Genomic DNA, 15,419 nt, shown 5'->3' on the forward strand with positions numbered 1-15,419 from the left:
TCTGGACTTCATTTCCTCCTCTGAAAAATGGAGATGAGATTTACTACATAGGTCATTATCAAGATTAAGTGAAAGGTGCATAGGAAGTATTTTACAAGCCAACATTGACTGACTGATCACTCCTACTGTCTACTGATTTTACTTAATAAGGCCAAGAACTGGCTCATGCTGGTAGTCAAGACCTCAAATTAAACAGGGACATCGGCAGATTCATAGCTGCAAGTATTTTAAAGTCGAGTGAGATTTAAGACTATTTAATATCCCTACAGAGTCTGGGCTAAACATCATTTTAATGAAGGCTGGAGGAAGTTCCTGAAAAATAAAAAGCAATCAGTCAACAAATTTGTGGGAAGAGGCAGTTACAGAGAAATTAAGTCACGGTCCCTGTTCCATTGAAGCTGACAGTCCAGTTGGGGAAATACAAAGCAAAGGTAGATTAAATACAAGAGCAAGCTAAGAAGACAATGGTACTAGAAGCTGTATCCATGGTGGCATGATCAATGGGCCAAGGAGCAGTCCAGGCTGTAAATGTGACTGCATCTGAAGACCCAGGAAGGAGAAGTGATGGAGTAGGAATAGGGGGTAAGACAGGCTCAGAAGGTGGTTACAGATGGTGCTCCGGAGACAGAATGTTTGATTCACATCCTCATACTCTCCTCTTTATGTGACCATGGGCAGGTAACTAAGATCTGTAAATTTCAGTGGCCTCCTCTGTAAAGCGAGGATACATTTGCATCATAGGCTTGTGTAAGAACCAGGAGAGAGAACATACATGCACAGTGCTCAGCAGAGTCTGGCACATAATAAGTGCTCACTAAACACAGGCTAGTATTACACATAAAGCCAAGGTATTTGGAATTTATACTGAAGGGGTAAATCCGACAAGGAGTTTAAAGGAAAACATTTGTCCTGACTCTTAACATGCAAACCACAAATGCAAAGAGGCACTTGGGCAGCCCTGACAGAGATGCAGATATCTTTTTGGAGAGAGGCTGGATGTTCAGGGAAGGGTGGGCTACCCAGCTTAGATGGCAGGAAAGGACCCTATGACCCTAGGAGGCCCTGGGGAAGGGGCATGAAAAGTTCAGGGACATTCCACATCTCTCCCATCAGAAAGAAGGACAAAGTATAGAAGAGAGCTGGGAAAATAGAAGGAAAACTTCCATTTAAGGAGCAAGTGGGGGAGGGGGCTGGCAGAGGAGGGAGGAGAAATCAGGGTCTAAGAGCTGGAGATAGAAAAATTCCAGACTGGTATCAGCTATAGGATCTGGTCAGAGAATTGACACGTGGCCTAAGGGAAGCCTGTGATAACAGCTCCCAGCATGCTTTGCTGATTTCCCACGCTTGACTCTGGGGTTCGTGTCCATTTGAAGGCAGACTGAGATTAGTTAGCTGGAACATAGGATGTAACAGCATAATAGGACAAGAGTGTTAAAATGAAACATTTTCCTTTTTCACTAAAAAAGAAATCCCAGATCTCTCTCTATATATGTATATTTAAAAGCCCCCACCTTATAAAAAATGGACAACTTTTTTGGCGGGGTGGGTATAGCTCAGTAGTAGAGTGTGTGCCTACCATGCATGAGGTCCTGGGTTCAATCCCCAGTACTTCCATTTAAAAAAATTAAAGAAAAAACTTCCACTATTCAAAAAAAGAACATTAAAAAGTACAACTTTTTAATGGCAAAAATACTGTAAATGAAGTGAAAAGCAAGCAATAGATCTTAAAAATTGTTTGTAACACAAATGAAAAGATAACATCTGTTATACAAAATGTTTTTACAAAATAACAAGAACAATATATATAACAAAGAATATAAATAAGCAATTCATGGAGAGGCAAGTTCAAAAAGCCAATAAACATGAAGAGATGCTCAAACTTACTACTTATCGAGGAAATGCAAATTAGATTAACACTAGGATTTCTCTTTCTGCTTATCAGACAGGCAAGGAAAGAGAAGGGAGAGAGAGAGAAACAGCCACCGCTATTTGGGAAACAGAAGGAAGGAACCATCATAGATTGTTGGAGGAGATGCGAGCTGGTACAGTCTTTTAGGAAAGTTATCTGGCAACATTTATTATCTTAGATCACACAAACCTTCTGATTCACTCCCACCCTCCTGGGAATCTGCTCCACAGACATACAAGCCCCAGTACTTAAGGACGGGGAGGCTGACTGCTGCACTGTTTAGAGCAGCAAAACTCTGGGAGCAAAGTGAATACCCATAAAAAGGAAATGTTTTATGGTCCACTCACATAAACAAGCTATTATGAAACCATTAAAAAGAATGAATTGGAGCACTCCAAACTTCCATGAAGAATTGTAAAGTGAGAACAGTTAGATGTAGAGAAGTATGTATAATATGATCCCAGTTTCATAAAGCAACAATTGAACCATCTACCCCCATATGTGTTTATGTCTATGTATACCTATAGTACGTGTGTGTATAATGTAGTAATTTATATAGTTATAGAATATGACATATCCTACAGAAAGGTACATGTGAGGTTTCTGGAGGCTGGGGTAATAGGGAAGGGGAGCTGATTTGGCGGAAGGAAACCAAAAGAAAAAAATACTGCCTGTAAAGACCCAGCATGCTTGCTGTGATCTCAGTCATGTAAAATTGTGTATGTGTATTTGAACAAGTAAATTAGAACTGACTCATGGGGCTGTCTAAATGTTTTCAAGGGAAAGAAAGCAAGTTGTCAAGATATAATATGAAAAACATCAAATAAAGGAAAACTTTTTTAAATACTGAAATGAGAATTTCAAGCTCTACTCCCCAAATCTTCTGGGAAAGTTTGATTTGAACAGGGGAACAAATAAATACTTGAAAACAACTTTGGAGTGAGTTGTCAGTCTTCTCAAAATACCAAAACCAGGGCCTGAGCATCTGTCTGGGAACAGGACACATATGCCCAGAGGGGAGGAGGAGAAGTTATCCATAATTCCATAAAGATATTGTGCCACTAAGTTTAAACACACGCACCTTGCAGCTGTTTTTAGGTTTACTAAAATCTAGGTCAATGGATCCCATTTGCAGTAGCCCCCAAAACATTTTAAAATGTTGTCTCTTCTCTATTACAAATGGCTCTCTGCTCAAGGAAATGATCCATCCGAAGCCAAAATGTCCCCTTCCATCTCAGCAGATACTCTTAGAAGAATGAAATTACAAGATGAGAGAAAAGAGGAAGAAACAGGTGATTTCCTTTAGACTCCACACTCTGGTCTTCTAAGGCCGTGGACAGCTCAGCACAGACTCACTTAATGTCCCTGGTGATAAATGGACAATGTACCCGGGGGGCTACGTATTCATCACTTCTGGAAAGCAAAAAGAGACCAGGAATCAATATTGATTGAGTGCTTACGATGGGCAAAGCACATCACAGATATTGCTCACTGAATCCTCTCAACAGCCCTAGGAAGTAGATATTATTAGATTACTAGTCCTATTTCACAAGGAAGCATGGAGATAAAAAGTCGCTTTCCCAGAGTCACATGCTGGTATAGTGGGGCTGGGCTCAAAACTCGGCCAGTCTGACTCTTAGTACGACACAGCCATCCTCTCTTCTATGAAATCTATTTCTATTCCAGATGTTAACAATGCAAATTCTGAACAGGAACTGCCATTCACAGGAGCCACAACCCCTTTAGGAGTAGACGGGAAACCGAGACCTTCCCAATGTGCAAGACCCATTCAGATCCTGGGTGTATTTTTGCGGCCTGTTTCCATGCCCCTCTCCCACATCATTTGGGGTGGGCTTTGCAAACTTCAGTGCCTTCAGAGGACAGGCAGGAAACGTAAAGAAGGGCACAGGAGGTTGGGAGAAACCCCTGACTGCATCCTCAGATGAAGAGGCCCTGCTACTCAGCTCCAGCCCGCCGCTTGCTTGGGTCACACTGGGCCACGTTTCAAAAGATCATTCAAGTCCCAGATCACCAAATAATCTTGATTTTTCAAGGGATTAAAATCCAGATTTTTAAGTGCCATTTACTGATTTTGTTTTTCATATCGGCTCAGTTGGGGAAAAAAAAAGGAAACCTCAGTGGGGCTAGAAAACGTCTGCCTGCAGCACTGGGCCCAAAAGGCTACCGGTTTGCTACCTCTGATCTACAGGAAGAATGTTTTTATCCTAGTCTGCCTGTTTTCCTGGATAATCCCAGGAGGCATCTTTTGGTTTAATATATGGATTTGTCTTTAATTACCATATGTACATCACTATGTAACATATATCAATGGTACCCTTGCTGTCTCATTGAATTCTAAGGTATATTACACCTAAGGTATATATTACAGTATACAACTCCAGACATGATGAGCTGGGTTCAGGTTCTACTCCTGTCCCTCAGCAGATACTAGACCCCTTAACTAGTCTGAGCCTTAGTCTCCCAATCAGTAAAATAGATCTGTAAGACTCAACTCACAGAATGGCCGTGAGGGTTTCATTTTTTATTTTTGGTGGGGAAGCAATTAGATTTGTTTGTTTGTTTAACGGAGGTACTGGGGATTGAACCCAGGACCTCATGCATGCTAAACACAGGCTCTACCACTGAGCAATACCCTCCCCGCTGTGAGGGTTTTAAAAGACAAGCTGTGTCATAGAAGTATGCAACACATATTTGTTTCATTCTTTCTAAAAGACAGATGTGAGGCTCCACAAATATTGAAAACAGATCAGTCGAGAGAGATTATGTTGCTTTACTAACGGTTTCTTCAATTTATAGAAAGGATTTCTCATTGCGGGCTTCTGTGGTACATGAGAAACATGACGGTTTCCCTGAAGTTTCAGTTTATGCACAACTTTTTGGGGGTCGAAATAAACAAGCATCCTGCTTTTTCAATAGCAAGGGCATCCTCACCTGTCCTACCAGGCTGTCATAATTGGTTGGACATGGGAGAACTCCTACATATGAGAAGTGAAGAATAATTCTACTGGAACTACCCGGCACCTCTGTCATTAAGGCCACAGTTGGTAGGGACTCAGCAACCAGAGTAATACTGGAAACCAAAGACTCCCTCCTGTCCACTGTCCCCAACACTACCGCGTATCAGTAGGTTTTTGGAGCTAGCCCTGCCTTCAATGGTACAGAACACAGCTCACCTCACCTTGCCCAGAGGGGATCTGAGGTGGCACACACAGGCCAGAGCGGGGAGACTTTTTGGAAATCTCAGGAACAAAGCTGACTACGTCATGAGCTTTGTCTTTCCTGACAGCAACACCATAGGAAACACCTGTGGACAGCCGGAAACTAGAGGAATTAAAAATATCTGCCTGATCCCTAAAAAATAAATAAAAGAGGAAAGGAAAATGGTCTCTTTTCTTCCTAGGGAAAACAAACAAGGTAATATCTGGTTTGAGCCATTTCCGCTCTGCAAAGTACATCCCTCCTGTGGGCCACCGTCCCCAGGCCGACAAGGGCCTGGACCACACACTTCGACAGCCCCAGGACATCCGGATGTCTGAGACGGCTGTCGGTGAGGGTCCTGAGCAGGTTCCAAGTCCCCAAGCTTGAGATTTCTTTTGCAAAAGGGAGGGTTTGAGGAGGCTGAGCTCATTTCCTTGGGGAGAGGGGTAGCCTCCCTCTCGTTTTGGAAATAAAAGGCCCTTGTGTTCTTCCTCCACAGTCCTTCCAGTCCCAGGAAGTCAGCTCCTCGGAGCCATGAAGGTCAGGGATGGCAGGCCTGTTTGGAAAGGAGATGATTGCTGGGCCTGCAGGGTCTGGCTGAGCACAGGAGCAGACTTCAAGGTGGGAGGATTAGGAAACCTCACATCCTGCTCTCTCTCCTGCCTCCCCACATCCAGGAGGTCGCCAAGCCTGGTCTTTCTGTCTTCTAGCTCTGTTTCCAGCCTGGCGTCTTCATCGTCACTGCGGTCACTGCACCTAAGGGCCCCTTTCATCTCTCCCTTGAGTGGGGAGAGACTGTGGTCACCTAACTGATTTCTTTGCTTTGACCTTCTTCCTCTCGTCCATTCTCCTGACTCTGTTGCCCAAACAATCTGTCTAAAATCTGTCCAACCATGTCTTTACTTGGCTTACCTACTATATAGTACCTACTACACAATCAAGACATGTTAGTGTAGAACATAAGGCTCTGTCCATCTTTCTTCCCTAAAAGATAATTTTCTCTAAGAACCAAAACTTAACCAAAACAAAACCAAAAGCCAAAACTTACTGAACATTTACCATGTGCCAAGTGCTATGGTTAGTGCTTCATAAAGATGATCTTATTTGATCAATCACCAGGCAGGCCTGGCATTATGATCATCATGCTGTGGAAGGTGGAATAAGAGTAGAGAGAGGCTAAGTGACTTGCCCAAGGCGATGAAGCTGTTGTGGATCTGGGATTCCAACCCTGGCAGTCCAACTCCACATCCTGCTCTTCCCACTGCGAACTTCTCTGCAGCCCTCTAAACACACTATGCATTTTCATCCTTCTGTGTCTTTGCACATGCTGTTCCTCTACCTCAAATGCCTTGATCCTTATTCCCTCCACCTGGATAGCTCTTTTTCATCATGCAAGACCTGGCTTCTTGCCACCTCCTCCCAGAAGCCTTCCTGGACCTCTTCCCTGAGTTGAGCCACCCACGCAAACCTCTCCTATAGCACTTCTCTTGATATATTGAGCTGTCTGTCCCCCTCACTACAGTATGAAGCCCCTTGAAGATACGTACCATGGCCTTCTTGACTTTCCCCTGTTCCTAGCAGAGTGGCCAACATACAGTAGGTGTGCAAGAAATATTGATTGATTTAAAGACATCAGCCATTGGAAAAGATGGAGGCTCTGGCTTCTGGATCAGGTCTCTGGGTCTCAGGGTCTCCATTTGCTAGATGAGACCAGTAGTATGCTCAGCTCCTCTCCTTTATTTCCAAAGAGGGCCCAGGTTCCATATTTTGGAAGCAGGGTGATGCCCTACTCCACGTGACTCTTAACATGCATCCAGGGTTGAGAACCATGGCTTTGATCTAAAGAAGACTTAGTGGAGGCAAAGGCTGCTGCCGGGGAAAGGCTTGCTAAGGGAAATCACACAACATATTTATAAATGTGAAATCTGTGTAAAAGAAACACCAGAAAGCATCAAAGGAGGTAAAGTTCCAAAGCACGAGGAGAAAATACTGACCCAGATTTGGGAAGACACAGGACTTTGAGAATCAACACTAAAATGGAAGTTAACTTTAAGGTTACCAACGCACAACTACAATAAATATATTGTAAATATAACACATAAAATATGTTATAATAATAAAAAGCCAGAGCTACCAGGGTCATGGGGAAAATCATTCCCTTAAAAACTTCTATTAGCATTACGCATCGATTAATTCCGTCCTCTCTAGAGACAATAATCTGGGACTACGTAACAAGAAAATGCTAGTTCTGTTTTTTAGAATATATGCTAAGGAAATAAAGAGGAAAAGTACAGCTTATACAAAATTATAGCATTGCTATTCACATGAGATGAAAACTCAGAAGCCATCTGAATACTGTATTTTAGAAAACAGTTGAAGTAAACTATAGATCATAAAGGCAATAAAACACTATGTTCCCATTAAAAATGACAAATACACAACCTTCCTAACACATGGAGATGTGTATGGAACAAAAAGGGAAAAAAAAGGGCTAAGAAATCCACAGCGTTTTGTGCACGGTGATGAGAGTCGCACGAAAACATATAGATACACTTCGACAAAAACTGGAAGTAAATTCAGAAGGATGGAGGAATGAAAGGAATGTTCATCAGCTTAGAAGCTGTTCAGTTTTCGTCACTGGAAAATGTGTGCCTCCAGCTGGGGTAGCAACTAGTGGGTCTCTCTCTACGGCGGGGCAGGCCTGGTTCCAGTCTGACAACTGCTTGTATCTTTACCTGGGCCTCTTGGCTGAAAATGCACTCCCGTATCTGGCCATGGTGAGGCTTCAACTTAAAAGGGGCCCAGTTCCTTTTAAACTCATATCCTCTGCAGTCCAGATGATAAGGGGGAATCACTGGCTCCACAAGGAATGGAGAGTGAGGCGATAGGAGCCAGGGGTGGGGAAATCTCCTCTGGGGGCCTGGTAACCGGGCACCACCCTCCTGTGGGAAAAGGAAACATCTGAGGCCCACCCCCTAGATAAGGGTGAATGTGGTGGGGGGTGCAGCCCCTCTCAGAGCAATTGGGAGATTGCCCGCCCATCAGAGGCTCCACCTCCTCTTTCCTGCCCAGTGATCTCAGAACAGAGGGCAGATAGGCAGCTGGTTATCAAGGCTGACCACGGCCCCCCGCCATGCCTTACCCCTTTGTCTTGGCTTGGTAGACATGGCCCCCAAATGGACTAGTGACAGGGGAGTAAGAGCTCAGAGTAATAAAACTTCTCACAGGAGGGTGGGGAAGAGCAGGGAAGTTCAGGGCAGAGGGACCCGCAGGAGCAAAGCCCTTCAAGACAGAGAACGCCAGAGCAGCTCCGAGAGGCTGGAAAACGCACGGTCGGAGTCCATCGCGTCGCACTCTGTGTTGGCAGCAGAGGTGATGCGAGTGTATCTAACCAGGAGGAGGTGACAGAAGCTGTGCCTGGGGCAGGTGGGGGTGGGGAGCAGAAAAGTGGGAGAGCTGGGCAGCAATACTGCCAGTGCGCAATGCGGTGTGCCCTGGTGCCCTGGTGCCCTCTCTCTAGGATGTGTCCCAGGGACAGGCGTGACAGAAAGCATCCCGACGTGGAGTGAGCGAAAGGTGGGCCCTGGGCCACGGGGTGTTCAGTGTCCTTGGAGTTCTATTTCCACCCCGTGGCTTGGTGACCTCCACTGCGACTTTTCCGTTCTTACCCACGCTGAAAGTGAGGCTATGGGTATGGGGGGTGTCATTATATATTGAATTGTGTCCCTCAAATTCATATGTTGACGTCCTAACCCCAGTACCTCGGAATGAGCCTATTTGGAGATAAAGTCTCCAGAGGTCATTAGGGTGAATAATCCAATGTGACTGGTGTCCTTGTAAGGAGGAGATTAGGACCTTTAAGGAAGGAAGATCCTGTAGAGACTGGGAGAAGTCCATCTTAAAGCCAAGAGGAGAAGCCTCAGGAGAAAGCAACCCTGCTGACACCTTAATCTTGGACGTCTAGCCTCTAGAACTGTGAGAAAATAAATCTCTGGGTTTAAGCCCCTCCCCTTCCGTGGCACTTTGTTATGGCAGCCCTGGCAGAGAATCCAGGTGTCGAACCTGGTTTGTGGAGGCTGCCTCTGGGGCTGTGCCCACGTCCCCCTCGCCCCATCATACGATGTATATACTCTTGCTCCTAGCATGTCGTCAGGGTAAAAGCACCTTGAATTCTTCGCTCCTTCTCTATCAGAACTGCCCGACTTCACACAAGCAGAGCCATTGGCTGGGCTGGAATTCTTGACCTCTGCCCTCCCTGCTCTGTCCTTAATTGGTGCTTTTGCTTCTAAAGCTCAAAACACTTCACTGGGCAGGGGGAAGTCCCTGTAGTTCCTGAACTTCGCCCTTGACTGTGACTGGAACAGAGCCCTTGGATGGAGGGACGGGGCAGTGGTCCCCCTGGTGAGGAGAGCAGGTCTCTCCTTACGTCCCAGGGCCTCCTGGTGGGCCCCTGGGGTGTCAGGCCAGAGACGGACCCACGTACTACAGTCAGGAAGTCCTGCCCACGCCCCCCACACCCCCCACACCCCCTGCTGGTTTCCTCTTTGTAGCTTCAAACGCAGACTCTGCCTCTGAGCAGAGTGATCTGGGCAGGGCCCAACCTGGCCTCTCTTGTAACAGCTGCTCCGAGCTTCAAAGAAAAGCCACAAGGGGAGGAAGCAGAGGCCCAAGCGGAGGTACCCGTCCCCTGGAGCCCCCGACCCCCACCCTGCCCCACACGCTCCAGAGCGCCTGCTTCTCTTTGAGGCACCAAGTCGTTTCCAGACATTTCTCTGTGTTTTCCAAAACACAGAGGTGACAACACCTCGCATCTGTCAAGTCCTTTATACCTCTTCCAAGTCCTTCACGATGCACACACACGTTAACTCATTTAATCCTCCTAGTAAGTCAGGCAGGGACAGAATTATCATCCTGGTGAGGGCCCCAAATCTTGTGCCATTGATTCAACAATCCACAGCAATTTCCACAGGGATGGAATTTGGTCCAGAGCCCTGCACTCGTGCACCACCAGGCCTGGCTTCTTCCAGCTAGATGGTAACACTCATTTGGTTGTCCTCCAGCACATACATACCAACATGCACAACGTACCTGTACAGATGCCCAAGAGACACAGGGGAACTGCTCTTCATTACGGACACGAGAAACCCAGTCCCACGTCTGTGTGCCCTTTAAATGCCATGGCCATGTCTGGGCATATCTCCACAACAGCACGGGCCCCTTGGAACCACGCTGCCCCTTCCCTTCATCCTCAGCTAGGGCTGAGGTAGAAAGTTCTTGGCCCTGTGAGGGTCGCCCTCAATCTCCTCTCTCTCCCTCTACCTCCTCTACCTTCCTGAAGCCCACCTTGCCTGGCTGTTAGTCCAGGCGACCGAACAGCCCCCTAAAGGTCTCCACGTGATGCTCTCTCCAGTCCATTCTCTGGGGACCACAGCCACAGCGAACTTTCTAAAATGCAAACCTGATCACCTAACTCCCTATCTCCCACTGCTTTGGGGATAAAAGAAGTGGCACCACAAAGAGGTGGCTTTCGAGAGCCTTCACGTTCCCCGTAATCTCAGCAGCCATGCCAAGTACATATCCAGTTTAAGATAACAGTGTGCCTGCCCTACAGCTGCAGCTTCAAGGCCGGCCCCTTCAGCTCTCCCTCTGCAATGTCGCTGTGCCTCCACACGCCTCTGTGTAGAAATCCTGGCGCCTCCCAGATCAAGTCCTATGGAGTCTTACACGGTCTACCGAGTAAATCCAGTTGCTCTCACAAATTCACACGCCCTCCTTTCTCCTGCTGCTCCCCCAGCTGCAAATCCTTCTCTTCACCCTTCAACTGGCCAGCTCCTCCTCCTCATCCTTCTGTCTGAGCTCAGGTATAACCCTCTTTGGGAAGCCGTTCCTCCCCCCAGGCCATACCAGGATCTGGTCCCGAGCATAGCATAACTGACCATACATTATCCTGTTATCCTTCTGACTGCCCTCACTAGACTGCAAGCTCTCTGAGGGCAGGATCCAAGTTTTGTTCCTTTTTGTGCCCAGAATTTGCAGCACAGAATCTGACATAACGGGCACTCATGAAATCTTTATTAAGTTAGGGACTGAGTGAGTGCTTTTCCTCTCTAACCCAGACCAGCCTTGCTCATGACCTCAAGGGAATTTCCTAGGAGCAAGTCTATTGCTTCCTAGAGGCCAGCCCAGACGGGCTGTTCTGTCTCCATCTCTGACCAGTGGGTGAGGTTCTTGGTGTCCTCAGGCTCACTCTGCCCTGCCTCCCTCCCACTGGTATGTAATTTCCCCCAACTGCAGCTGCTCCAGCAGGAAGTCCAGATGGTTGCTTCACTTCCCAGGGTGTCCACACCCCTTTCCTGCCCTCCCCTTCCCCTCCCTACTCGCAGAGGGGGACCACAGGAGTACCGTGGGAGGATGGGGCTCTGGGCTGGACCAGGCTCCGCGGGGTGCTCTCGCCTCACATCCCCCTCCTGGCACATTTCGCTGAGCTCGCAATTTGTGAACCAGGTACAGTGAGACTTTGAGAAAGGAAGGCAGCTGAGGGCTCATTTGGCAACACTGATCAAAAACCATAAAAACATTCATATCCTTTGGCCTAGTAATTCCTCTCCTGGGAATTGCTTCCAAAGAAATAATTCAAAAGAGGAAAAAAAGATACATGTACTGTTTATAGCTCTGTTATTTACAATAAGAAGAAAGTGGAAGCAAATGCCATGTCTCCAAATAGAAAAATTACTAAATAAATGATGGTATATTTGTGTTAATAGACTATTACGCAGACATTTTAAGTGAAAATATGACCGGAGAACAAGCATATTGTCTTGGAAATAGCATTAGGTGAAAAGATAGAGTACAGAGCTGATTATAATTTTGCAAGAATTATATATGTGGCTAGAAATAATAAAGACATAAAACTGGAAATAGTTATATTAAGTGGAATTGTCTATTTCTTCCAGTTTTTTTTAAATGATAAAGGGGGTAAAACTGAGGACCAGAAGGGAGTAAGAAAAAGAGAAAAAAACAGTTGTGTAAGGATGATAATTTTTATGTTACCTTAAAATGTTTAATATTACCTTAATAATAAAGTAATATTTTAACACTAAAGAGAAAGCCCTGAACACCAAATCCTAGGATTTTCTAAAAAGGATTTGTTGTTGACTGTAGTTTTATCATTAACAAGCAACTATAATGAAGAAGAGTATGAAAATGAATACACGTGTGTATGTATGACAAACATGCTGTACATCAGACATTGACACATTGTAAACTGACAAAAAATAAAAAAAAATTAGAAGAGCATGCCTCATTCAGACCTTCCCAGTGTGTGGCTGTGAGTCTATGAATTATCCGAGGTGGGTGGGACCCATGACCCGATCGCCACTAAAAGCACTTAGAGGATCTCTGCCCGATGGATAAATAATTCTGTCCCCTCTCCCTCCAATCTCTCTCTGTATCTCAGCTACCACATCCCAGCCCCTGGGTGACAGCTCAGAGCTGAGAGAGGGTTGGGGAACAGAGACAGGAGTACACAGAGTCCTGGGGAGGTCACCTGGGCAGGGTCCAAAACTTGAAATCCTACACTTGTGGGATATAAAGCCTGGGATTGAGTCTTTTTTTTTTTTCCAAGAGAAAAGTGTTAGTTTATGAGAAGTTTGTGGTCAGCTAAATTCCCAACCCTTTGTGCATAAACTGCTCCTTCACTGTCCTTAGATGTTCAGATGTTCCTCAGATGTGAAGGATGCCCACGGTGTTGTCCTCTGCCTGCTCTCGCCCTGCTGCGGCTGCAGAGACCACTTCTGTGCAGATGACCGCTGAACCTCATCTCAGCCCAATGCCCCTCCACACTCCGGTTCCGTACTTCCAATTCTGAATGTCCTGCCATGGCCTCAACAAAACCCAGCCTCTCCTCCTCCCAAACCAGCACAATTCTTCTCCCTGCTCCCAGAATGGAAATGCAGTCACTCTGATTACCTTCCCTCTAACCCCTACCCTCCAGCAGCCTCCCCGTAAATACCAAATAATGTGGATCCTTGCCTCAATTTATTCTACAACTTCTCTGCCTTTCCAATCTCAAGGCCCCCTCTCATTGGTGCTTTAGCGTATCAATTGGTATTTCGGCCTCTGAAGTCTCCCCACCCATTCATCCTACACACTGGGGCCAGATGAACAGGCCCCCGGTGCTCCTTTGATCCCGGGAGCCCCTCTTTCGATGAAAGTCCACATCATCGGCGCTTTCGGGTCGGCACACAGTCTAGTTTCATCCTCTGTTTGGCAGTGGAGCCCTCCTCTCCCCATCCCCATGCACGCACGTGTGCACAGCCTCCGTTTTCGCCACACAGGTTACTCATACCTCCCCTCTGCCCCTCCATTCGTCACGTTAACTGCCCACTACCGTTACTTCTTTGCCTCTTCACTATTGCCACCTGTTTAAAAAAAAAAACTTCCTGGTTTTCAGTGCCCACTCTGAAGTCACCCTCTCTCATAAAGCCTTCTCCAGTTGTACCAGCTCAGCATGACCTGGCTCCCAGAAAGTCCCCCAGCCCTGTGGTCTTGTCACTTACATGATGCTTCATACCCTGTGCCCTGTATTTATTTGGAGACACATCACATCACTTCCCACCGCCACTACTAAACCTTCAGCTTATTGAGATACCATCTTTACATCTGACTCCCTCTGAGAATCCAGACAGCACCTTTCACACGGTGAGCCCAATAAACGTTTGTGGAATTGACTGAACACATGAGCGTGTATTTCCGAGCCAGGTCTGCCCTACACCGCCGGTGCCTGACATACCAAAGCTAAGCAGAAGACTTGACGTTCATCCCTGGTTAATTTCATTATGTTGGTTTTGGCCCAGCATCCCATCCTATATAAATCATTCTTAACTTGAGTATGTCATGTATCATATTAAGTATCCCAGCTGTGGGTCATCTGGTTTCTTTCTATTTTTCATCCAAGTCATTAACAAAAATGTTTAACAAGCCAGGGCCAAGGACCGAGCCCGGTGGCCTGTCCCTGGAGAGTTCCCCGAGGAAAGACCTGGGATGGACGCAGAATGAAGCTACAGTATGTTAGGGGCAAGGTAGCTCAACCGGCCCTGAGTTCATTTTGCCAAAAAAACAAAAACAAAATCCCAAAAACAAAAACCAAAAACCAAACCTTTGCAATACATGTAATTACTCTGGCAAGATGAATTCAGAGCAGGTTGAGCAACCTTCACTATTTGAGAAATCAAAATATGAAGGCACTCAATTCCTTCAGCCTAGCAGGAAGCTCGGGACTGATGTCAGCTGAGATGGGCTCCGAATGGTTAGCTTCTTCTCCAATTCTTGCAGCTGTCTTTGCAATCATAGAGTCCCACCCTGTCCAGCTCCCCAGCAGGGGACTCCCATGCAGATGTGAAAGGTGAGGACAGGTCAGGGAAGAAGTAACCAAGGGAAGCAAGCAAGAAGGAGAAAGAGGAAGGGAAGCCATACTTCAGTCAGACTGTCCCCTTGTCATTTCCTGCTCCTCTCGTCACCCGCTCTACCAGGGTGAACCTGGCTCCTGAAATGCATTTATTGAGCCAATGATATTCTCTTCTTCTTGAAGACTGTGGATGCTCTGTGAGCCTGCAGGCAGGATTTGCTATTCCGTGCCTAAGGCTCCCCCATCCACATTTTCCTGGTTCTATGCTGAACTTATGTGGGTACTGTTCCAGCGCTGCCTCCAAGGACCAACCACGTACAGAAGTCCCAGAGCTCTACCAGCAGAGGTCAGCACATGGTGCGCACCACCCACTCGTCTCCCCGAACACTCTCAGGCTGGAGAACTTCAGGTGTCCTCTTGTCCCTCCTGCATCCCAGTCAAAGCTGCACCAACAGCAAAAGAGACCATTCTCTTTTAAATGACTATAAAAAACCGTCTTATTTCTTAAACAAAAATTCATGTCACACATATGTGCCAGGCATTGTTCTAAGCACTCTACACAAATAACAGTCAGCCCTCCATATCCGTGGGTTCTGTATCCTTAGATTCAACCAACTGTGGGTCAAAAATATTCAGGAAAAAAATTTTTTTTGAAAGTTCCAAAAATCAAAACTTGAATTTGCCACACGTCAGCATCCACCGCATTTACATTGTATTAGGTATTACAGATAATCTAAAGGTGATTTACAGTATACAGGAAGATATGTGTAGTTTATATGCAAATACTATGCCATATCATATAAGGCCTTTGGCATCCACAGAATCAATCTGAGAGAGGGATCCTGGAACCAATCCCTCACGGATACCGAGCTACAACTGTATAAA

General features: G+C 46.2%; 1 protein-coding gene and 1 non-coding gene across 3 annotated transcripts in view; one reads left to right on the forward strand and one right to left on the reverse strand.

Moving 5' to 3' along the window:
* Positions 1 to 15,419, reverse strand: part of RCSD1 (RCSD domain containing 1) — a 59,156-nt gene that overhangs the window by 31,560 nt on the left and 12,177 nt on the right. The window lies entirely within an intron of this gene.
* Positions 1,542 to 1,614, forward strand: TRNAG-ACC (transfer RNA glycine (anticodon ACC)). The gene has a single exon. It is a non-coding gene; the product is annotated as a tRNA-Gly (tRNA).

Source organism: Vicugna pacos, chromosome 21 (assembly GCF_048564905.1).
Source record: "Vicugna pacos chromosome 21, VicPac4, whole genome shotgun sequence".
Taxonomy (NCBI): domain Eukaryota; kingdom Metazoa; phylum Chordata; class Mammalia; order Artiodactyla; family Camelidae; genus Vicugna; species Vicugna pacos.